This window comes from Dreissena polymorpha, chromosome 5 (assembly GCF_020536995.1).
Source record: "Dreissena polymorpha isolate Duluth1 chromosome 5, UMN_Dpol_1.0, whole genome shotgun sequence".
NCBI classification, from domain to species: Eukaryota; Metazoa; Mollusca; class Bivalvia; order Myida; family Dreissenidae; genus Dreissena; species Dreissena polymorpha.
In genome coordinates this window covers 96,436,215-96,462,303 of record NC_068359.1, presented here as the reverse complement: position 1 = coordinate 96,462,303, position 26,089 = coordinate 96,436,215, and the positions used below count along the sequence as shown (strand labels likewise).

Genomic DNA, 26,089 nt, shown 5'->3' with positions numbered 1-26,089 from the left:
TTCAGATTTTCTAAGCCTCGCAAAATAAACTTTGCTTTATTCGGCACCGACCTAGTATTCTCTATTAAACGTAATTTTTACTGTCCATTTTTGCAGGATTGTGTAAGTGAATAACATACTTTTGTGTTAAAGAAACTATAAACTAAACACGAATGTGTTTTACTAGCTTTAATATTTAAAAATATGATAACTGCAATTATGATTGTTTTTTATGATAACACATATGTGTTTTATTTCATGTTAATAAATAGTTAATAATGAAGAGGTTGTTTATATAACATTTATAGTATTATTTAATGTCATGTACATAATACCTGTATCGATGACATGTTATTGAGACAAATATTGATCGTGTATTTCGTTATTTGTTAATATCGATACATACAGGCATTACCTATACAATACCGATCTCGACGCAGAGTTGTCGTTCCTTGCTCTCACAAACAATCTCTGCCATCACAAGCAAATCATACCAGATTTGGTAGGATTTTATTTTTTGTTGTTTAAGTATTATATTATGAAAAGTAGTATGATTATCTTTTTTATTTTGAAAATTGTGAATAAGTTACATAATAATAATAATACAAAAATAAAAATAAAAATTGAATTTAAAAAAAGTAAAAATAACAACGGTACAATTATTGTACAACGTGGTTAGGCTATCATCACGGTGTTGGTTATGAAGGCAGAGATTTGTTCCAGCTATGCTAGTTCCAGTCAAATCTCTGCCTTGGGGTTGATAAATACAAAACAATTTCTCAATTTCAACATGTAGGCGATATGCGAATTCGACCCATTATGAAACAAACTTCGTAACTTAATTTTGCAATAATGTCTTAGTTGATGTAAACAGCATCCGAAATATCTGCAGTAATTCTCGGACTATGGTAGATATAATTGCAGCATTTGCCTGAGCGTCATATTTATGTTAATTCACAAAGAAGCACATTGTGCTGGATAGTGCCATGCGTGTTCTGTATCGTGTCCGTTCGAGTTCTTTAAATAGAATGTCTTAAACGGAATAGAAAGAAAAACACAACTGTACCTAAATTACTTGGAAGAAGCCAACATTAAAATATATATTCGTGTTTGGGTTCATTATGTGATATAGTTTTATCTTTGGCTATTTATGTGTTTATATTTAAACATTACACCGCACCTCTTAAATAATGTGTATGTGGCAGAAAGATAATAGGCACGATTTGAAAAACGCTGTTAAGGTTTGGTTTAACTAAGAAAACTTAAGTCTAAAAAAATAAGTCTTTTAATAAGTATTCGCATAAGACCTCAGCTACAAATGTTGAATTACCGTCACATACTTAATGTTTTTATTTTTAGTATATGAACTTAATTCAGAATGCTTTGTATGCAGCCATTTGGGCATGGTTGACGTCATTTATCAGAACAGGATACCATGTTGTCATTTTTCAATTTTATACATTCAATGACAAACTTCAATACATGCAAAAATCTTTGGAAAAGGTCCCTTTGAAGAATGTTTCAAAGTAAGCACTCAAAGTGACCATATAGACTTATGAAAGTTAGACCTGCTACTTCTTATGAATAACTTGTATCGTAAGATAATCATAGGGAGAGAAACAAAGACAGATTTGACACACAGTTTTACTTTGAGGACACTGCTTACCATGCTCAACGGTGTCAGTACGCTTAAATACTTTATTCTCAATTAGGTGTAAACATACATGACACTAATATATTGCACATTTAAATGTGTTTGTAATTGTTACATCAATATTGTCACATTATTAGCAATTGTCATGATCAAAAAAAGGGAAATCGTTGTAGCTAAGGCTGTCTGGAAATCGTTCCTGTCAGACAGGATAGTCTTCCGACATATTGCATTGTGCTATTTATAACACAGTCTGATTTTAATTTTCACAGAGAGATTTTCAAACAACCGCGTCATGCAAAAATAGTCTTATGCCAAATGCGGTAAGACTAGCTCAGGCTAAGCAATTGCGCAGGCTGGGATTTAGCTACGCTGGCCGCCCACATAATAAGACACGTTTTCGCATGACGCGGTCAAAGTTTGACTTGAAAAACGTGAAAAGAAATCCGCGACTAATTCAAATGTTAAAATAACGTATATATCGGCAGCGGAAATAGATTAATTCATTATAAGATATGTCAAGACCATTTAATGTCACATAGTATATTTTTTTCTACGTACACTATTGTGTGGTTTGAATATACGTTCACTTCACAGCAAACATGTTTTGCTGTTGGTATGCGATTAACAAGTGAAAACAGCAACAACAACAATTTAACCCTTGTTTCCAATTTAATTATTTACACACGTAAATTGTCTTCCTTTACTAAAAAGTAAGGGTATGCGCAACATATCTTTTTTAAGCATATTTTTTTGTTTTTACTTTACTTGTTTATAGAATGAACTGTGAGGTCAACACCAGAGCAAAAGTGCAAAGTTGTATTTGCTTTCAAAGAGATTAGTTGTTGCGTATATATAACTTACAACTTATTTAAATTGGACGATACTGACGAATGTTCATATTACCTTCAACTTGAAAAGTGAAAATGCACACATCATGGAACTTTTAAACAATTATAAGTTATACACAAATAATGGCGATCTGTAGTCTTCCAGAAACTATACATCAGAGTTCCGGTATACATTGCCACCGAAATAAGTCTGCAAAGGAAATGTTTATAGCACTATTTGTGATCGTTAAAACATTTTTCACAAGGTTCCCACAATATGTTGGAATTAAGATGGTTTTGTCATTTTCAGTAATCATTTATAATATTTTTTTTAGTTCTATGTGCACAATTAAATGCTTTAATTCGTCTATAAATACGAACCATTCAATAATTTTTTATTTCTACAGAATATCATTCTGATTATTAGCTCACCTGAGCATATTGTGCTCATGGTGAGCTTTTGTGATCGCCTTTTGTCAGTCGTCCGTCATGCGTCGTGCGTTGTGCGTCATGCGGCGTCAATATTTGACTTTTTATCACGCTAGAGGCAACATTTTATGTCTGATCTTCCTGAAATTTGGTCAGAAGATTTGTCTCAATGATATCTTGGACGAGTTTGAAAATGATTTCGGTTGTTTGAAAAACATGGCCTCCAGGGCGCGGGGCATTTAGCCTAATATGGCTATATATGGCTATAGTAAAACCTTGTTGACACTTTAGAGGCCACATTTATTGTAAGATCTTCATGAAACTTAGTCAGATGATTCGTCCCAATGATATCGTGGACGAGTTCGAAAATGATTCGGTTGTTTAAAAAAATGGCCGCCAGGGGGCGGGGCATTTTTCCTAATATGGCTATAGTAAAACCTTTTTAACACTATAGAGACCAAATTGATCGTCCGATCTTCATGAAACTTTGTCAGAAGACGTGTCCCAATTATATCTTAGACGAGTTCGAAAATGGTTCCGGTCGAATGAAAAACATGGCCGCCATTGGGCGGGGTATTTTTTATTACGTGGCCATAGTAAAACCATGTTAACACCCTAGTTAACGTATTCCGTTACTTCTTATTCTTCTAAAAACTCATGGCTGCGCTAGTGTTTTTTTTCAACGAAACGACGTGGACTGGTAGCAAATGTAATACATGCTCTATCTTTCAATAATAGAAATAATTGAGGATCAACCCATTCGTTCTAAGGTTTGGCCGCAATCTGTTTTAGAAGGTTCCGCCTTTGAAGATTCTATAAATTCAATGTAACTGCCAAACGAAAATCAAATTGAAATCCTTTCCCGTCTTTCCTCGACAATTCGGAACATTTCAAAAACCCACGAGACTAATCATCCGTTTTGTAATGGTTTAAATGATTCGATATGAATTCCCCCAAAAAACTAGAGTATTGCCGAGAGTATTTTATTAGTTCTATGAATGAAAATTTTATAACACACAAGATCCACACTGGGAATCATTGAGTGTTTCTTCAGTGTTAAATGCAAACTTGAAATAATTGCGAAAATATTAAAGTAAATGTGCGGTCTTTCAAATCCTGGCTGTGTTTAACCCATTTATGCCTAACGTCTTCAAAAAAAGCCTTGGCAAACAGCGTAGACCCAGATGAGACGCCGCATGATGCGGCGAATCATCAGGGTCTGCGCTGTTTGCTTACAGGAATTTTTGTAAGAATTATTTCAAAAATAGAAATAAATATACTAGAAATTCCTAATTTTAGAAATGAATTGATCCAATTAAGAAGGACGTGAGAGTCCACTAGGCAAAAATGGGTTAACCGTTGTTAATAGTTACCGTTCATGTAATTTACTAGAACATATTTAATCGCAAACTACATACTTTTTACAATTTTTTACACGATACGTTTGTTTTTTACGATTACGTAAAGCCGATATTAACCCATCTTTAATCAGTTCAATCAAAAGTGCAAACATCGGATGAACAACTTTAGTGTTGCTCCTCTAAAGAAATAATTCTTAAAGCATCATTAACACTCAAAATCAACGAACCAATACTAGTATTTCGTAAAATATTTCGTAAAATAAAGTAAATCCGTAAAAAAATCTGTGTTTCGTTAAGCAATAGCAAAAAGTTTAACGCTAGATGTTGTCTGGTAACATAGATACAACGAGATACAAAATGCTCGTTTTAAGTTTTTGTGTGACAATATATTCAATGTGAATTTCACGCGACGATATCCGAACATTTACGAGCGAACGCGAGATTGGCTTCGGACAGCTCATGAGAACTACGTCTTGCTTCCGACGCTGCCCGAAGCGATTAGCAATATTTTACGGGTTAGCTTTAATGTACGACATATTTAACAAAATATTCGTTGATTTTGAGTATGTATGTGGCGTTAATGCGCTCTGAAACCGTATAATGACAGTTCTGGGGTTACATGTCAACTCATATTTAAGTTTAAACGGTTGTGAAAACTATAAGTCCTGTGCAGTCTTTACAGGCTTATCAGGAACTTCACCTTCCACTTTTATGGAATGTTTCGTTAAAAGAAAGTCTCTTCTAAAATAAAATCTAGTCTAGGCTATTTACGCTCGTGCATTACGCCCTATTTTCCCAGAACGAGGCTCATGCACATCCAAATTTAAAGCCAGTTTACCGAAACAAAATTAACCGTTGCGTTTACAAAATGTAATATTTTAAAATGACTTCGAATATCAAACGTGTGCGTATGTGTGATAGTGGTCACAGTTTAAACTTTCTAGATGTGTGTCGTGTGCACAGAGATTCCGTTTTCTGCTTCTAAAAACGAGCGTCGTATTCCCTCCAACGTCAAATTATCACTATCTCCAAACGGTACAATTATTTCTTTGTTGACGGCTAATATTCTAAAATGTCTGCAAATAATCGCTTGCGGACGTAGACATAATTGTAGCCTTTGCATCTACTTCATATTTATATTAATTCGAAAATAACCACTTAACGCAGAATGTTGACAAATGCCGGCGTATATGTTATGTATGAAGTTGGTACAAGATAAAATAGTTTTAAGTGATAACTGTATTTAGATCAAAGCATGTATATCGATGTTTAATATTTTTCGCTTACAAATCCTCATAAATAACAATGTTACCGTATCATAGCAACATGATGATCACGCATACAATAAGTCGCAATTGAATTGAAACAGCGAAAAGTCGAAAATTTTATAACGTTAAAATGTAATTAAGGAACAGTTTCTATAATTGCTCAAGTGCAAGCCACTCAGGGAAAAAACACAAACCAGTCATTACGATAGCATGTCATAATCAAGTAATAATATACCTCTAATGACTGGCACATCAAACACCAAACGAATCCTTCCCTGGTTACGACTCGTCTCTCCTTTGGACATTGTTACGTATTTGTCATCATCTTCTACTTTCGAGCTTACGAGAAAAGTTATTTTTATCGACGACGCATTCAGCTCTTAGCCACATTTCGATAAAAAATTAATAAAAACAGTGTAAAATACGTTCCCATGTTTTTTTAAACTTTGGGCTAATTCGAATCCCAATAGACTTGAATGATTCTGTTAGAGTTTGAAAAGAATTGTAGATGTAATGTGCTTGTGGTTTATGAACACATCTACGAATATCATGATTGGAAGTTTAATTTGAAACTAGTATGTATTTCCTTCCAGTATTACAGTTTTAGTTGGTCGCGTTAGCGGCCGACTAAATTTACAGAGCATGTTTTGCAAATCAGTATGTGCTTAGCTACGGTAAGAGGGTGAACTCACTACGCTAGGAACGATTTCCGCTGCCTTTTTATCCTTCACTGGTGCACAGCAGACAGCCTATAATTATGTAAACAATAGGTTTAAGAGCTTGTGTGACATATACACTGTATCGACAATGTTCCCACGCCAGCGAAACAGGTAAACATGAGAAAAGCATCTCTCCAATACACTACATAACCAGTGGTTTACAACTGTTGAATGAGGTTAAGAGGTATTCTCAACAATTGACCATGCTTATCAGCAACGGTAATAAATAATCACTAAACGCCACATAATCACACATGCATGAAGAAATTACCATCTTCAGGTCAAGAACCTGTATACAGAATCTAGTTTTATCCTAAGAATATAATTTAATAAATGTTAATAGCTGTGTTTCAACATTTATTAATTTTAGTTATTTACAGCTTGCTGAGAAAATCTCTGTTTACATGTTTCTATTCACTGGCGCTACCCCTGCTAAATGTTTAAGAATTCTTCATGAACTATTCGCATTGATTGTCTTCATGAACAATTCATGATGGTACTTTATGAAGACTTCATGAGAAACATGTGAAGACACAATGAGACTTATTCCTGAAAAGTTCATGAACTATTCATGAAGTGGAAAATGCATCAAAGCTTCATCATATTATGCATCCTTAATGCCCATGAAGAATTTATGAAGAGTTCAAGAAGTTAACACACCTCATATTCATGAAATATTCATGAAGTATAAACATGTAAGTTTTATTCATGAAACTGTACATATCTCATATTCATGAATAATTCATGAATTTCTTGCTCAGTTGTTCATGAAACTTTACTTCATGAAGAGTTCATGCATTTTTTGTTCAATATTTTAATGTCTCATTTTGAGTTCAGCAATATTTACTTCATGAAGTTGAACACTTCATAAATATAATCATTCTTGAAAATTTAATGATCATTTACGTTTTATTCATGAAACTGTACATATCTCATATTCATGAAGAATTCATGAATTGTTTGCTCAGTTCTTGAATCTTTACGTCATGAAGAGTTCATGCATTTTTTGTGCAATAATTTAATGTATCATTTTGAGTTCAGAAGTATTTACTTCATGAACAATTCATGAATATAATTATTCTTGAAACTTCATGAAAATTTACTTCAATTTTATTTATATTTTCTCTCTGATAGGCGTTTCTTGTTTGATATAATTATTATTTTTTTATTTTTTAGCAGTCACATAAACAACCAAGCAAAGTAATATGGAAATTTTACACCCATTATTGCTGCTTCTTCCTGTATTTGCGCGATGATTATCTGAAATATTAACTTAATGACGCTATATTCTTAAATCTTTTTCTATAAAGAAGGAATGTAGTTGACACTTGTTTGTAGTTTCATTTGATCGTGTTCGTCAAAAAGTTGTAACTCTGTTGCTCTCGTATCTTCAATACCATTGAGTAATTAAATTGTAACTAAATTGAATGCGTTTAAATTCCCTTTTATCATTGTTTAATTTGAGTCACAATGCTATGACGTTAAATTTATTTACACTTAAATGTATTATGAATATTGCTTGACCAAGTGTGAGGTTGAGCGCTCTATAACAAGATTAGTTGATAGCAAACAACATCAGTGTCTTTAGCGCTTTGATTAATTTAATGTCATTAAAATGTTAAGCAAAATGTACACGCCGGGTGCTATTGCGGAATACGCATTTATTTAATATGCTATTACAGCTTAATTTATCATTTCAAACGTGTTGTTTATCTATGCATTGGCTGTATGAACGGAAGGCTAATATATTTAACAATTTTAAACATTTAAACATGAACATTGTTGTGCAAGGCTCATGCAACACCAATCTCTAATTAAATCTCCGATTTATTTTGCAAGCCCCGATGTTTAATGAAATGCCCAATGTCTAATGCAGTATCCGATTGTTAATGCAGTATCCGATGTCTAATGCAATTTCCCATGTCTTATGGGATATCCAATATCTCATTCATTGTCCGATGTCTAATGGAATCTCCTATGTCTAATGCAGTATCCGATTTCTAAGGTATTTTCAGATGTCTATTGCAATCGCTGATGCCTAATGAATAAAAAGGGCTAAACTAAGCTAGTGTGTTAAAATATTAATACGCTGCTCGGAAACATTATATTTAACTGTTTTTGAATAGCCCATGGGATTGCTATTCAAGGTACAAACACATAAACAATTACAGACACTTTGCTAAACAGTGTGGGTATAGTGTCAAATAACTGTCATTTTATTTCGGTACCTCCACCCTCTTACTCTCTCTCTATTTCCATCTCCGTCCCATATTTTTCTCTCTCCCCTATCCCCTCTCTCCATCCTCCTCTATCCCCCTCTTTCTCTCCTCCCTTTCTCCCTCCACCTATACCCCCTCTCCCTCTCATTCTCCCCATACGCTTCTCTCGCCTTCCTCCTCTACCTACCTCTCTCTCTCTCTCTCTCTCTCTCTCTCTTCCCCTCACTCTCTGTCTCTCCCAATTTCCCTCGCCTCTTTTCCCTCTCTTCCTCCCTACCTATCTCTCTTTTCTCTCCTACTCTCTTTTTGTCCATCCTTCTCTTAATCTCCTTCTCTCCCTCCATCTCCCGCCACTCACTTCTTGTCCTTCTTACTCTCCCCATTCCTCTGCGGCTCTCCCTATCTTAATCCCTCATTTGGTCCATTTCCGTCTTCCTCTCTCCCTCCCTCCATCCCTCTCACCCCTTCCTCTCCCTCTCTCCCTCGCTCATTCTCTCCCTATATCTCTCTCTCTCTGTCCCTCTTTTTTTCTCCATCTCCCCCATCCCTCTCCCTCTCTCTATCCCCTCTCCCTACACCTCTCTCTTTTCTTCTCCCTCCTCCTCTCCCTCGCCCACCTAATTCTCTCTCTGCCTCTCTTTTCTTCTCCCTCTCCTCCCCCATCCCCTCTTCTTTCTCTTTCCTCCTCCCCCTCTCCCTCTCTCCTCTCTATCTGTCTCTCCCTAACCCTCTCTCTCCCCTCCTACTCTTCTTCCATCTCTTCCTCACTCTGTTCTTACTTCTCATTCCCCTCCCTCTCATTCTCCCTCTTCCCCACCTTCTCTATCTGTCTCTCTTTTCTTCTCGCTTTCTCTCCCTTTCCCCCTCTTTCTCTCCCTCCCCTCACTCTCTCTTTTCTTCTCCATCTGCCCATCTCCCTCCTTCTCTCTATGTCTCTCTTTTCCTCTCCCTTTCTCTATCCCTGTCTCTCCTTTTCCCTCTCCCTCAACCTCTCTCTCTCTCTCTCTCTCTCTCTCTGTCTCTGAATTCAGGAGGTTATTAAGTAGTCGCTGTCATGGGATGTTTTTTTTTACTGACACATTTAGTTGAAGAATAGTGTTGAACTTCTATGAAGCCATCTCGCGACTATAACTTTCATTACAAATCCCAATCGAAAAAAACAAGCATAACAAGCGGCTAAACGTGTTATGCCTGTGTACCAAGATTTTCTAAATTGTGTGGCAACTGGCAATGAGTGCTTTATTTGTAATTTTTACATTTAATATGTTGTTGATATCTACAGGGAAATGTCTGAACAATTAATGTGTTTCTGAATACATGTATTACATACAAATGTAAAGACGCTCTGGGGAAGAGATTTGTGGGATTTAATGCATGTGCGTATAGTGTCCTTACTGTCGTCTCAGACTAGTTTGTGCATTATTAAAGTTTAGTTCAGGTGGAAAGTGCCGTCCCTGAAAAGTCTGTGCGGACTTTACGTGATAATATGGGTCGACTCTGTACGAACTTGAATTAAACTCCGTTTTCCCAGAGAGAAAGACCAGAGGCTCAAATATAAAGACGCTCTCATTTAGAAATAAAAAATAATACTTTAGCCTCTAAAACCCTGTAATCAATTGAATATTATGTTTATAAGTATTACATGCGTACCTTGCTCTTTGTGTATTTGTATGGTCCACTTTCTGCTTGTAGAACGAACGGTGTAATTCTTGTTTGCACAACGTAACAGTATAAGCTTCTTCTCTGTATCAAATAATGTCTTCGTTGACGGCAAACCATCCAAAAATATCGTCAATTATGTGCGAACGGCGGTAGAAATAATTGCAGTCTGCGCCACTACATAAAATGTATGCTAATTCGCAAATTAACAGTCTATGCCGGATGTTGACAGATCAACGACACGTGGTTTGTGTACGCGACCAATCAATCAAAGCGATTGTGCATTAACATTGTCTTGAAAAATTAAAGGGAAAAAAACGCAAACAACACTGAACTTTGCACCTTTAATTCTGCATGTTTCAAATCTGGTTTAGCTTGAATATGCTGTTATGAATCCAACTCCTCATACATTTCAATGTTTAAAGTGATATTATGGGCGTTTTTCACAGTTGAATGTAGCTGAAAAGAATTGACAGGTCAAAAGAGTTAGTTAAATTGCGGTTACTGGCCAATTATCTGCAACTCATTTTGCTACCAGTTGTTTATAAAATTATATTTTATATTCGATATCTTACGTGATCCACCCACTCCCGTAAGGCGAAATTATCCTTAAAACAAAATTGTGTCTTTGTGTCGTATGGACGAATCTGCACTAAAACTAAATTTAGGTTCACATCGTATATGCATGACCAGTTGTCAAACAAAAGTACGGTTGATATTCAAATGCATTATTTTTCTCTCTCCGGGATATTGTTTAGTATGTTGATGCTGCATTAACAAATATAAGTGTATTTGAAGTGAAAACGCCAAAAATAAACAACGGTTGCGATAGACACCTATAAACTGTTAGATGCTGTAACTAAAACCCTTTATGCGCTAAAACCCGTCAGATCAAAACCTACTAGTTTTTTTATCTAAACATACTAAAGCTATTTCTATTTGGTTTTAACGTAATTTGCACGATTTAATTGTATTGGCATTCTTACTTTCTTGTTCCCTTTGAGCAAGCATTAAGGTATCATGCTTTGTACAGTATGTGAGTTTTTTTTAATGAAAATCGTAAATGCTACATATTAAATTTTCTATGTACAGAGTGTCAAAACAAAGAACAGATTATTCTTGGCAGCGTTGATTTATATTTGGACAAATGAGGAATTGCACATTGTAATATTTGGTTATTAGTTTTAATCCTGTCTGCCTTTATTGGTTCAGTACGTTGAAATTGGCATTATTGACATGCGATTTGACACACTCAATAAATGCACTTACAACTGTAGACCTTTTTAATACCACACGGATTTGTTACTTTTAAATATTTCAGATTAATTGTTGATAACAATTTCCGTAAAATATGTTTTATCGTTTTCGAGTATTTTCCTTTCAGATTTTAAACAACTTTGAGGCTATGAGTGGCCACTCGGCTGTTTATAATTTGGCCTTGCTCTGTGAAAAAGAGCTTTAATGCATGTGCGTAAAGTGTCGTCCCAGATTCGCCTGTGCAGTTCTAACAGGCTAATCAAGGACGATATTTTCCGCTTTTATACAATTATTTTCTGTTTACAGAAAGTTTCTTCTTAGCAAAATCCAGTTTAGGCGGAAAGTGTCGTATCTGATTAGCCTGTGCAGACTGCACAGGCTAATCTGGGACGATACTTTACGCACATGCATTAAACCCTCTTTTCACAGAGCGCGGCTAATATTGGCATTATCTTCTGATCGAGCTTTCTTTTACCTTCCTTTGCATGACTTAGAAGTTTTAAGTTTTGATAATTTAAATTTAATTTGTTGCTGTTATTTATTTTCGTGATAAAATTCAATCAATTATTTGGCAGACAGAACGCTCAAACTTTAAGAGTGAGCGCATAGTTTAAAAGTCATACATGACTATTTGATATCGTAGCCTAAACTTGAAAGGTGGAACGAAACATTATAATTGGGTTTTTAACTTGTGCTGTTTTCCAGTTTTGTTCCTTAACTATGAAATGTATTTGTATGATATTCATATAAGTGAAATTTACATGTTCAAAAACATATTTGTTTGTTGGATAATGTACGGTGAAAAGTCACAAATAATGACCCATTAGAAGTCAGCAAAGATCATAGCCGTATTAAGTAGTGTGCATTTGCATTTGCTACAATATTTCTGTTTGAAATTGTGCAAAGAGGCCACTGGTTCCCATTTATACACTCGAGTGGAGAGGAGCAAACGTGTGATTATTTATTTATTTGCTCAGAAAAAATAACCCAGTGCCTAACTTGATTCGAACTAGGGACCTTCTTATCCTTAGACCAGGATCTTACCACTAGACCACTGTCCCGCTGTCGGTTTGACGGTATCAGTTAATATAATTTAAAGTTGTGTTTGGGTAAAGAACCATACATCTTCAGCAAAAAATACATTAAATATTATTTAGTTATATTGCTATTGTATTGTATTAAACGCACATTATCAAACGATCTAATGTAAGAACGAAGAGAAAATGCAACATTCTTGCACTTTAAAACATTACCTCAGGACAGAGATACTTCATGTAACAACAAGTGTGCCACTTTATGTCAAGACTGTTTACATTGTTTAAGATTTCGAGTCTTTTTTTCCGAAATCGTTGAAACGATAGGCCTAATTATTGTTTATATTTATGTTTCGAATTTCAAAATAACACAAACCTCGTAAGCGCAACAGTGACTGGCTACACGTATTACATTGTTATAACACTTGTTGGTAGTTATGGTCATTTGTCGCACTTCTCAAATATGTGTTTCTACAGGTGTCGTATTGCGTTTCCCATATGCACATAATTTGATGAATAAGACATCAACGAAATAAAACATAGAGTGAAGCATCTGAACAATTGTGTGTGTCGGTCATACACGATCAAATATCTTCATTGTCGACAGGGCGTAATGGATATGGTGTCCTCATAGAGACCGGGAGGTCATGGGTTCGATCCCCTCTGTGGAAGCGTTCTATAGATCTTCCCCATAGACACCAAGTACTGGTTCTAGTCCTGAGAAACGGACTCGAGAGTGTTTCAGATAAGCTTTAGGCTGTCTATGCAATCGAGCTAAAATAAGCAGATTGAAAATACCTGAATACATTTTCTGGCGACGCAATCTGATTCAACGACTAGTTAATTCATACATTCGTACGACATTCTCGAAAAACAGCGACATCTATACAAAAATTATCGTATGGAAATAAAGAATATATTAATTAAGCAACTTGGATACTATTTAAATATTTATAAGCGTTAATAACCTATGTATTGCTATGGAACACAACTCTTTATTGTATTGCAATAGGATTATGCGAAAACATAAGAACTGTTAGTGCAGACAAAGCTATTTGATAATCTATTATCCTATTTAGGAAGCTATTTTGGCTTGTTACAACCCAATACATATGCAGGCAAAGCTATTTGATAACTTATTATCCTATTTCGACAGATATTTTGGCTTTTTACAATCCAATACATAACTCTTCAGAGACGATAAGTTGAAATTTAGGAGAAAGTATACATTGTATGAATTGTCAATCTAATAATAAAGTTACCGAAACAACATATTAGCCGCGCTCTGTAAAAGGGGGGTTTAATGCATGTGCATAAAGTGTCGTCCCAGATTAGACCGTGCAGTCCGCACAGGCTAATCAGGGACGACACGTTCCCCCATAACTAGATTTTCGCTTAGAAGATACTTTCTTGAAACGAAAAATATAATAAAAGCGGAAAGTGGCGTCCCTAATTAGCCTGTGCTGACTGCACGGGCCTATCTGGGACGACTCTTTACGCATATGCATTAAACCCCTTGTTCACAGAGTACGGCCCAATATTGTTAACGATCCACTTATGTAATCCATAGGCATTGAGCGGTGTGATCTTATCATGAGCCTCGCCCTGCGAAAACGTGGTTTAACGCATGTGCGAAATGTGTGCGTCTGAGATTAGTATGTGCAGTCCATATATGTATTTAGCACCGTCTTCCTTGTCGGTATAAGGACTTTGCAGTGGATTTTCACGCGGTTGTGGCTTCAAGTCAACCATTTCAGCAATATCTTTTGTTTCACATCAGTCTCTAAATACATGTGATATAACAATAAAAATGTAAGGCTACTTTTGTATCTGCGCCAGCAAAATACGAGATCGGGACTGTGTCGGTGTAAGGAGTTTGCAGAGACTTCACACGCGGTTGTGGCTCCAAGTTAACCATATAGGCAACATATTTTTTCTCACATTAACTTAAAATGCGAGTCTCGAATGACATGTTATATTTAAATACAAATGTCCTTTGAATCTGCGGCAGCACAACGATTAATGTCTCGTTTAGGAATAATTTCATTTTTGAAAACCATGCCTTTAACATGATGGAAGCAAGCAAATCCCGTGTTGTAGTCTGTCAAGAAGTTCGATTGGACTGTTGGACATTATAATTTAAACTGATGATAAAATTACCGAGTTTCGGTATTTTTAGAATTGCATTCGATTTCTCTCCATTGATACTAATGTAGCAATTAAGTAGTTATAATATAGTTTGCCGTTATCCCTCAACTATGCATTTCAATATACACTGAGACGCGCTGTGTGATGAAAACACTAATATTCAAACGCTATAAATTAACACTTCGTTAGCGAACTTAATGAATATTTATATCTCAATAATAGAAACATTACTCTGCGTGTTTGCGAACAATAAATTAATATGATGATGTGCATCCCATTGACAGCGTCCCACTGGCTGCGTCCCACTGTGTTAACGCCTGTTTTGAGCTCACCTGAGCACAATGTGCTTACCTTGTGTGATCGCCTTTGTCCGTCGTTCGCCGTGACTCGTGCATCGTGCGTCACTGTGCCGTGCGTCGTCAACATTTACCTTGCAAATACTCTCAATGTCTCATTTATGTCCAATCTCCATGAAACAAGGTCAGAAGATTTGTCACAATGTTATCTTGGTCGAGTTTGAAACTGGTCCATGTATGGTAAAAAAAGGGCACTAGGTCAAATTAAAGAAAAGGCTTGTTTCCACAATAGAAGTCACATTTTAGTCCGATCTTCGTCAAACTTGGTCAGATCATTTAATTATTCTACAGATATCTCATCTGAATTCTAAAACGGTTCCCGTTCATTGAAAAAGAACGCCGCTAGTGGGCGGGTGGGGAAGCTTTTCTTCCATGGATATAGTAAAAACCTTGTTAACACTCTAGAAGTCACATTAATGGTCCAATCTTCTTGAAGCTTGGTAGTACTTTTGTTCTAATGATATCTCGATTGAGTTCAAAACTGGTTGCGGTCCGCTAAAAAGAGCATGGCAACCAGGCACGGTGCAGTTTCGTTATATGTCCATAAAGAAACATATTCTCTTTCTACCCAGGATTGAAGAAGGGCAGATTTCAGTTACTGTTGTAAGTCAACCAAATGCTGCACAGTAAAACGCCCAAGCCTAGCTATGCTGAGAAAAATGTGAATGTGACTGAACTGCTGTTAAAATGGCAACAATCCAAACAAACACATAAATACAGCTTGGCACAGTAAACTTCATCTATGAGATATAATACATACACACATGTGAAAAAAACATGAAATAATTGCAACTACATGGGTTAAAGCGATGCTTGCAAAAATGCATAAGTTTGTATTTACTTTCCGAACTCGTCTTTGTTGTTAGCCAAGCTTTGATATAAGGGTGTCTTACACACACCCGATACAAATATTTCATTGATCACATTGCAAGGACAATGATAACAGCGTAATATCGCTTTCCCACGCATGCAATGTTCAGGATTACAGAACGATTTTAATTAGGTTTTAACCCATGTATGCCTAGCGTCTATAAAAAAAAGCCTTGGCAAACAGCGTAGACCCAGATGAGACGCCGCAAGGAATGTAAGAAATATTCTAAATATAGAAATAGATATACTAGACGTCTCTAATCAAGGAAATAAATTGATCTAATTTAGAAGGATGGGAGAGTCCACTAGGCATAAATGGATTAAAGTGGGTGGTCCTGTTAGAAAAGGATGATGCGTTTTTGGGCCACTTTCGTACACCTATATTATTACGGTCGAAAATATTTAAAAAACACACCTTTTGTTGTGTATGATATACACAGTTTTTACCAGTTTGTTTAATAGTCTTATTTGTTTACTTGTTTACAATTATTTAAATAGACATGTATTCTGAATGCAGCTTATGTATTATACACTTAAATCCGGCGAATATATGGACTCATATCATACATTTAATGCTTTAATGCATGTGCGTCAAGTGTCTTCCCAGATAAGCCGTTGCTGTCCGAACAGGCTAATATGAGACAACACCTTCCGCTTGTATGGTTATCTCCGTTTAAAGGTAGTCTCTTTTTGACGAAATCCAGTTAAGACGAAAAGTGTCGTCCCTTATTAGCCTATGTGGACTGCACAGGCTAATCTCATACGAAACCTTACGCTTATGCACTATGGCCTGTTTTTCCAGCGCGACGCTTATTTAGACTGTTCACGGTCGCCGTAGTGTAATGGATATAGTGTCCGCCTAGCGAACGGGAGGTCACGGGTTCGATCCCCACCGTGGGAGCGTTCTTTAGATCTCCATCAAAGACACCAAGTACTGGTTCTAGGCCACCAAAAAATGTAGAGTCGCTGAAAATCATTGTGAAACGTATTCATACGTCAAACCTTGTGCTGGGTGCGTGCAGGTTTTTCATTGTGGATGTTGTGAGTTATTTCTTGCAATGCGCATTTCATGTGCGATTAAATTATATTCTTCTTTCAAATATCGTCAATACGAATTCAATCTTAACGTTTTGGAAAATTGAAGGATTTGATGTTTCCATCGCTCTATTTGTATGCATTATCATGGATGAGAATAACAAACTCTTTTTATCGATGGATAAATTTAGAATAGTTTAAGTTTAAAAGTCGTTAAAACGGAGATTTACTGCTGTAAGTTTTATTGCAATATTGAAATCAACAAGATAACTTCACGAGGTCAGTTTATTGAAATTATACGCATAACGTACATTGTTGAAGATATAATATTGGATGAGAACATAAAATTATATATATTGTAGTTATGTATGTTTTATTTAAACTCCAAACTTGGAATTTAAATTGATAGCACAGTCTTTTATTAACAAAGTAAGTCCAATACAAAATCATCAATTTAATTATTCAAAGATAGATCGTAAAAGTAAAACCCATTCAACTAAACATTATTGCTATTTCTCAATTGATTGAAATATTTTCATTCTTATTGAAGTGGATTTACATTTTTGAAAGTAAATATTGTTGTAACGAACACGTCTTAAAGGAGCTTTTATCAGATAACTTGTAATGGCCTGTCTTCCAAAATGTAGGTAATTGCATTTTTCTGATCGATTAATTTGGAATTAAATATTAGGACTTCAAATACCGATTATTTGAGCATCAACCTCAACTTCCGTATATTATTTATAACCGTGATTAAATAAAATATTTATTGGCAGAGTCAATATGTTATATTGTTAATGTGTTTTTAATATTAACAAATGACTATGCGGGCCTTTGGATCAACAAAAGCCAGGTAAATTAAGATATTATATTTATATTTAGTTTTCTTTTATTGCACTGTATAATGCAGCATGATTCGTGTTAATACAACATTGTTTACACCTCCCTATCAAGCTATTATTCCGGTGGAATGAACGGAACAACATTTTACAAGAGTCTTCAAACAATGTGCAAATTGAAACGCCTGAAATGGTAAATGAACAATAAAACATGGTTGCCGGTCGCTACGATTCATAAGAAGATTTCGAAGGTTCATAACACAACCAGCCAACATTTGATCACTGCGTTGGCGTTTTAAAATGCCAAGACATTAAACATATGCCAAAACAAACTAACTTTCATCGCTCTTTAAGAATTTAGAGAGACACGCTCCCTGATCAATAACTGATAGTTTGAAGTAACCACACAATTGTTAATAAGCGTCAACTTATAGAAAAAACGTACATTTTAAGTACGCGTCAACCTATAAAGTAAGCTTCAACATGTCAAGTAAGCGTCAACTTATTAAGTATGCTTCAACTTATGTAGTGCGTGTCAACTTATAAAGTAAGCTTCAACATGTGAAGTAAGCGTCAACTTATTAAGTATGCTTCAACTTATGTAGTGAGTGTCAACTTTAAAAGAAAGCTTCAACATATAAGGTTTAAGTCAACTTATAAAGCAAGCTTCAAATTATGAAGTGAATATTAACCTTTAAAAGTAAGCTTCAACGTGTAAAGTAAGCGTCCACTTATAAAGTAAGCTTTAACTTGTGCAGTAAGCGACGATTTAAAAGGTTAGCGGCAACTTATAAAGCATATTGATTGAGTTATCAATTTGTAATAAATAAAGTAAGCTTCAACATGTGAAGTGAGTGTCAACTTTTATAGTAAGCTTCAACATGTAAAGTAAGAGTCAACTTATTAAGTAAGCGTCAACTTATAAAGTAAGCGTCAACTTATAATGTATGCGTCAACTTATTAAGTAGGCGTCAACTTATAAAGTAAGCGTCAACTTATAAAGTAAGCGTCAACTGATAAAGTAAGCGTCAACTTATAAAGTAAGCTTTAACTTCAGTATTAAGCGACGATTTATAAGGTTAGCGGCAACTTATGTTTTCGGCTTTAAACCATTTATGCCTAGTTGACTTTCCTATCCTTCTAAATTGGATACATTTATTTCCAAAATTAGGGATGTCTTGTTTATTTATTTTTATATTTAGAATATTTCTTACAGAAATTCTTTAAGCAAACAGCACAGACTCTGATGAGACGCCGAATCATGCGGCGTCTCATCTGGGTTTACGCTGTTTGCCAAGGCCTTCTTTCTAGACGCTAGGCACGAATGGGTTAATTTCGTATTAAAGATTTAAGAGAACATAAATCGGGCGATCATGTTAATCATCTGTTATTTTATGTAACATAATGGGTGGAATGGCGATTAAGACCGATATACGTTAAAGAGATCTATAATTCACGTGTTGGTACATTGACAAAATTTTAAAAGAATATTTCAGGTTCGCAAATGTTCGTTGTAGTTACGATATTTGTGAGTAAAACAGCAATACTGAACATTTACCATGCTCTAAAATATCCATTATAGGCATCGTTTGACGATTTAAAAATCTGAAAATTATAAAGCGTAGCAACGCGAAACAATTGAATAATTTGGAGAATTCTGTTGTTTCGTTATATTTTGTGAAACTACGAGAATTGCTTATATGATGTATAAAAGACAGTTTGCATTGTATGAGCACGGATGACCGAGTGGTCGAAGCATTAGTCTTTTACTCCAGGGGTCAGTGGTTCGAGCCCAGTTGAGGATTACTTTTTTATGTCTTTAATTTTACTCCTGGTTTTTTACTGGAGCTTGTAAGGTCCAATGTTTACATTTATAAATATAAAGCATTTAATGACAAACTTCAATACATGCCAAAATATGTGAAAAGGTCCATTTAAAACGAAATATATTTGCATACCATTTTCACGCATTTTGCCGCGAGTGTAAGACAAACGCGCTGTATTTCTTTGAAAGGGTCAATATATAAAACTATTCTACTTGAGAGAATAATATAAAGAGATATGACTTTGTGTGTCAGTTTTCATGTCGAATATTAAGGCGATATGTAGCGTCTTAGTTGTTTTATGTTCGTATTTCGCCCCATTAGTGTAAAAAGGTACCATGAAACATCTAATTTAAATGTCACGTGGTACCTTTTTGCACCATTTTGGCGATTTGATGTAAATGTGCTCCTTTGTTTAATATTTTGTTTTGATATATACGCAAGGGTTATGATATCTTTTCTATGCATGAAAATAGCTCATATTTATTTTTAAATGTGTCGTTTTGCCACAAGTTTTCATATTCAAGTGGTTGCGTGCTATACGTTACATTTGTACAAATGTACCAGTCTATTGTTGTCTCCCGTACGATATATCTTAAAGGAGGCCACTTTGTTTACACTGTTTTGTCAATTTTGTTTACTTTGTGTACTTGTGTTACATTTACATTGCGGTGTTAAAACTTTGGGAGTTTGCTATTAACTAGGCTTATATATATATATATATATATATATATATATATATATATATATATATATATATATCCGTTAAAAGTAAATACATGTAAAACTGGAGTAATGAAACTGACAGGAGCTGATACGTGGAGGGTCGCCCTGATAAATCACTTAAGTTACTTAATACACCGATTTCTTGACTTCAATAGCGCTATTAACAACAATTTTTCGACATAACAGTTTTAAGAGACTTTATATCATCGTAAAGTAGCTTCCGATTAGCAGAGTAGAATAAACTTTAATCAGTTAAAATATTATTAAGGGATTTCAGAAGCTTTCGAAAACCAGGAGTCAAAATGACACAAGGTCTCAAAATAATGAAGGAACTAAATAAAAATGATAACGGTCAAAATACTGAAGGTACTTAAAACGTTTTTAAATGCATGCTTTATAGTTTTTAATAGCTTCTTTATTATAATAATTAATAAAACATTTTCATAAAAGCTTTGTTATTTCCATAAATGATCATTTCTGGACGTTTTTTCAAGCTGGATTGTAGAAAATAAATGTGTCAAAATGATGCAAGGCTATTTTTTGCAGGGGTCAACAATTAGAAAATTTCAACTTGCTTGCATCAAAATGCAGGATTCTGCTTCGATTATTATAACTGTTATTGCATTGGAGCGTCATACGTGGATAGATAATAGCATCGATAAGAGCGAACAAAAGACCACACTTTCAACTTTGATGGTATTTTCGTTCTAAGGATGTCTCTTCTTAGCGACAATCCAGTTAAGGCGGAGAGTGTCGTTTCTTATGAGCATGTGCAGACTGAACAGGCTAATCTGAGACGATTCTTTACGCTCATGCATTTAGTCCTGTTTTCACAAAACGAGGCATGTGTGCTCTGTTAGTAGCGCTTTTCATGAAACGCACATTTTACCATGTATTCATTACATTAAAATATTTTTAAATAGCCAATCATTACAATCTTATGTTATTTCTTTTTAAATATATTTTGATATTTCAGTGTTTTAATGCACCCAACTTTATTGCTGTGTATTCTGTAATCTTCTATAATTAACATTTAAATTTACATTAAAAACGTATCAGCGTATAATCTTTAAATGAATTTATGTTCGACCACCCGTGCATAATACAAATTCAAGCATTAGAGATTGACTGTGAAATTTGTCAATGAGACGTAACGGTGTGCTACCATATTGTACGATTTATAAGTCGTCTCGGTCAAGCGTTCTCGATCAGTTTACAGTATAAGACCCACAGATTCATACCGGTACTCATTTTGTTCAACTCGGAACGAACAAAATCAGAGGGGATAATAACTTGATAGTCAAGATGGCGACGTTCATGCCGACACAAGTATTTTTCGCCGTTTTATACCCTATGTTTATTTAGTTAAATTGTAAAATAACGCAAACTTTCTAGCCATATCAGTAAAAAGGTGGCGTTTATTTCGTATTGAAATTCGCTTTATATCTCGACTTTATTCCCCGCAAATTTTCTTAGTTGAGCTGTAATTAGGTCTTCCCGCTAAGAAATTTTGCATCGAGGAAAGTCGACATATAAAGCGAATATTTATACAAAATAAACGCTATCTTGCTGATATGGCTGGAAAGTAAGCGGCATTTTAAAAATAATTACAAGTAATTAATGGTATTAAACGGCAAAAAAATAATTGCCTCTGCATTGACGTCGCCATGTTGACTATAACGTGATTACCCCCTCTGACTATTGGTAAATCCATCGCCATATCTCCGTACTTAATTGAAAACATTTATGACGCACCATATTGATCTCGCCTTCTATTCGTCTTTGATCCTTACCTTATCTGGTAATCGCAGGTCTTGAATCTAAGAGATTTAACAGATTTGTGGGCGTAGACTAACAACTTTTTAGATCATTTGCACTGCCGCTTGTTTGTAGCTAGGATTCAGGTCCAGAGAGTTCGGTATGTCACGCAACTTCTTTGAATAAGGTCCAATTACCTCAGTTTGCTTTGCGTCGAAACATCATGCAATGTTCACACACGTGTATGTCCATTTGCAATCGATCACATCTCCTTTATGATAGATGTACTATTTTACAAAACTGTCGCCGCTTTAAATAGGTTATGGTATTATAATTACGTCTCTCATACACAATAGAGAAGTTTAAATAGTGCAAATGTTGCCATTGACATGTAATGTCGTCTGAAGAAAAAAAATGAGCTGTGTAGAAAATAATACTTATAGACTTACGCAGTGGCAGGCAAAATTCAACACACACTTAATAATAAATATGTGTCAAGATTTAGTGCATCGAGGACAATTTAATAAAAAATAGACAATCTGTACCCAAGGCTTAAATATAAAGTTCAATATGCGATGTCTGTCATTCTAATATAGCACGTGTTGTCCACATATACAAATGATTGTACATTGTTTCCGTTTAAGCCATTTCTAAAATGTAAAACAGACGCTTTGAAGAGATTCAGATATTTTGCAACCAAAGTAAATATTATTAGGTCTATACAGTAACAAATTATAACAGTTTGACGTTAAGATTAAATCATAAGTTTGTATTTATTACATGCCATACCTTGTTTCCCATATAATATAACTATTACGAATATTTTTTTCATTTATACCTATGATAAAATATGACATTTCTGCAGTGAAATAACAGCAGTGAAAATAAACAAATGGTACTTTTCACCGGTGAAGAGAACAAAATTTCGGAACTTCTTTTTCTATTTTTAGATTATCATAAATAATTTTATGTATATTTTCTACGATCACGAGTGAATTAAAATCGACATTCCACCGAATCCAAAAAATTTTAAATTATATTTTATGCCTTTTCACCGTTTATTTACATTGTAAAAGAGTTTACCTGGAGAATTACGGTGGTATAAGGACGTCATTTCGTCACACTAATGACGTCATTTTGTGTTTTGAAATGGATTGATGCACGCCACGGGATAAACTCATAAACTCCGAGAAAGGGTAACTTTTCAGCGAAAGGGAAACAGCTGATAATTATTTTCTTGAAAAAATTGCATCAAAGAAACAGAAAATTTGTTCATGTTATGGACCGCGGGTACGCGAAAACCACAGCAAGAGCGGGAGCTCCATCCCTACCGGCTCTGCAAATCTCCTGCCAGTAAGACAAGATAGAGCGCGGTGCGCCCCAGTGGACCACGAGCCGCACGTCCGGAATGTCGATCTACCATCACAGAAAATAAATGTCATTGTTAAGTATCAAGATTTACCTTTTTTTTAAAATAAAAATACATACTCATGTTTTAACTTCGTACGATATACACGTTTAATTTATATGGTATGGACGTGATTGAGCAAAATGGAATAAGAGAAACTTTATTAACTAAGTTAATAAAAGTCTCATAGAGAAAAAAATGTCGAAGTGAATTATAATCATTGTGAACAATCTCGCTTTGATATTTAATATGAGCCGCGCTCTTAGAAAACCAGTCTTAATTCAGGTGCAGTCCGCACAGGCTAATCAGAGGTCTTAATTCAGGTGCAGTCCGCACAGGCTAATCAGAGACGACACTTTACGCTGTTATGTTTTGTTGTTGTTTTTGTTTAAAGGAATTCACTTCTTAACGAAATTCCAGTCTAAGCGGAAATTGGCTTCCCTGAAAGGCCGATGCGGACCTTAAGAACTTGCACTAAAACAGGTTATACCAAAGCTCGAATAATGTTGAATTGTATATGTAGCTCTGTGTTTTATAGGCGGTTTATTGACTTTAAAGACAATGGATGGTAAATGTATTTTTTCTCCTTATTACATTTGGGTCTCGCTTGGTGAAAAGGGGGTTTAATGCATGTGCGGTTAAGTGTCGTCCCAGATTAGCCTGTGCAGTCCTCACAGGCTATTCAGGTACGACACTTTCTGCTTTTATGATATTTTTCTTTTCAAGAAAATATCTTCTTGGCAATACTATAGCTTAGGTGGATAGTGTGGTCCCGGACTTCACAGGCTAATATGAGACGACACTTTACGCACATGCATGAAACCCCTTTTTCACAGAGCATGGCTCATTTCTTGGGTTATATAATTCACATTCTCATTATAACAAATATCCGTTTCGTTGCTATTCCAGCAGATGCTTTATTTAAACATTTCGAGACATTGATTGATTTCAGATCCCAAAGCGGAATGCTGTCACTTTTTGAAACACGTCTGCGCAAAAATGTTTCTAATTAAATTGTTTTTAGAGCTAGTAAATCCATTTATGCCTAGCGTCTAGAAAATAGGTCTTGCTTAACAGCGTAGAACCTAATGAGAAGCCGCATGATGCGGCGTCTCATCAGGGTCTGGGCTGTTTGGTTAAAGGAATTTCTGTAAGAAATATTCTAAATATGGAAATAAATATACTACACATCCCTAATTTTGGAAATAAATTGATCAAATTTTGAAGGATGGGAGAGTCCACTAGGCAAAAATGGGTTAATTAAGGACGGTTTTCGTGTCCGGTCATGTTGAATGAATGAATCACAAAAGTGCACACCGGGACGCATTTGTGTCAAATGAAGCGGTTCGTTGAATATTTGGCGCATGTTGGGTCGTGTTTGTTGGTATACATATTATCAATTTTTGAAATGGCGTAGCCGTATGTACGACAAAAAGATTTTCACAACTCCTATAACTCACACACAATTTAGAATATAAGATTTAAGTGCTTACATCCGTATGTGTTAATAATTTCCACTACCGGTAACCCTGAAGAGGAACGCGAAAGTGTTAAATAATAAGTAAATTGATTCAATAATATTAAGAAAAAAAGTGCAGACTCTGACCAGAGGCTTGAAAAAAGAAGAAAAAAATGCTGTGGAGTTTGAAAACAACTTGTCTAACAATCAAAAGCAAATGTTCACATATTTGAAATATACGAGCGCTCCAAACAGAGCTATGTAAAATCGAGTTGATTACAGTTTTTCGTATATTTGAAAATTGTCATTAAATGTTTTTACTTGTATATACTTCCCAAACTTTATTACTAGGAACACTAATATTTATTTAATATTTAAATATTTATGAAAAGGTTCAATAAAAATGTGTTCCTGTCCCTAAATTTGAACCCGTGACCTTAAGAAGCAACGGGCTACCACTGCAACTTCCAGAGTTTTTTAAAGCACATAAACTCCTGAAAATCGACGGATATTTCGTAAAATATTTCGAAGAATAAAGTTAACACATTTACATAGAATTAACAAGATACAAAATGATCTGGTGTTTTTTTCGGGACAATATATTCAAGACATGTTCATGCACCAAATTAACAAATTTAAGCCTGGTGGAATCTCCCATCCTTCTAAATTGGATCAATGTATTTGTAAATTTAGGGATGTCTAGTATATTCATTTCTATATTTAGAATATTTGATACAGAAATTCCTTTAAGCAAACAGCGCAGACCCTGATGAGACGCCGCATGGGTAAGTGTTCGTGTGTCGTATAAATAGATATCGTTGCGGGAAATTAAAATGGAAAATATTGTGCCACACAAATATTTTTTAAAGGATTATGTATCTCGTTAAATCTGTTACAAAAGCACAGCTAACGTTGAAATTCTGGCTATTGATATATAAGGAACAATGATTGATGTATGGGTCAAATTTAATTTAAGAACTATTTGAGAAATATTCGTGGCTTTCTAGTAATGTTACTTTAATTTGACTTGCAGCTCTTACATGACGCGCGTTGTTTAAAATGAGCGATACCTTTTTAAATACATAGCGTTGTTAAATCTCGAATAAGCAACGCATTAAATAATTCCTACACTTAAAACGTTGGCTCTGCTCTGTGCTTTATGGTATTAAATTACAAAAATTGTTTGTACTCCTGGTCAACCCCAATTAAACCCAACCTTTCTGAACTAATTGAGAAAATCGGTGATTCCGATAACCATAAA

The 26,089-nt window shown here is 35.1% G+C and overlaps 2 protein-coding genes across 39 annotated transcripts in view; one reads left to right on the top strand and one right to left on the bottom strand.

Moving 5' to 3' along the window:
* The window catches only part of LOC127881542 (uncharacterized), a 533,182-nt gene that overhangs the window by 279,098 nt on the left and 227,995 nt on the right, over positions 1–26,089 (bottom strand). The gene's annotated exons all lie outside the window — the stretch shown is intronic.
* LOC127881551 (WD repeat-containing protein 37-like) overlaps positions 1–26,089 on the top strand; it is a 364,483-nt gene that overhangs the window by 309,874 nt on the left and 28,520 nt on the right. The window lies entirely within an intron of this gene.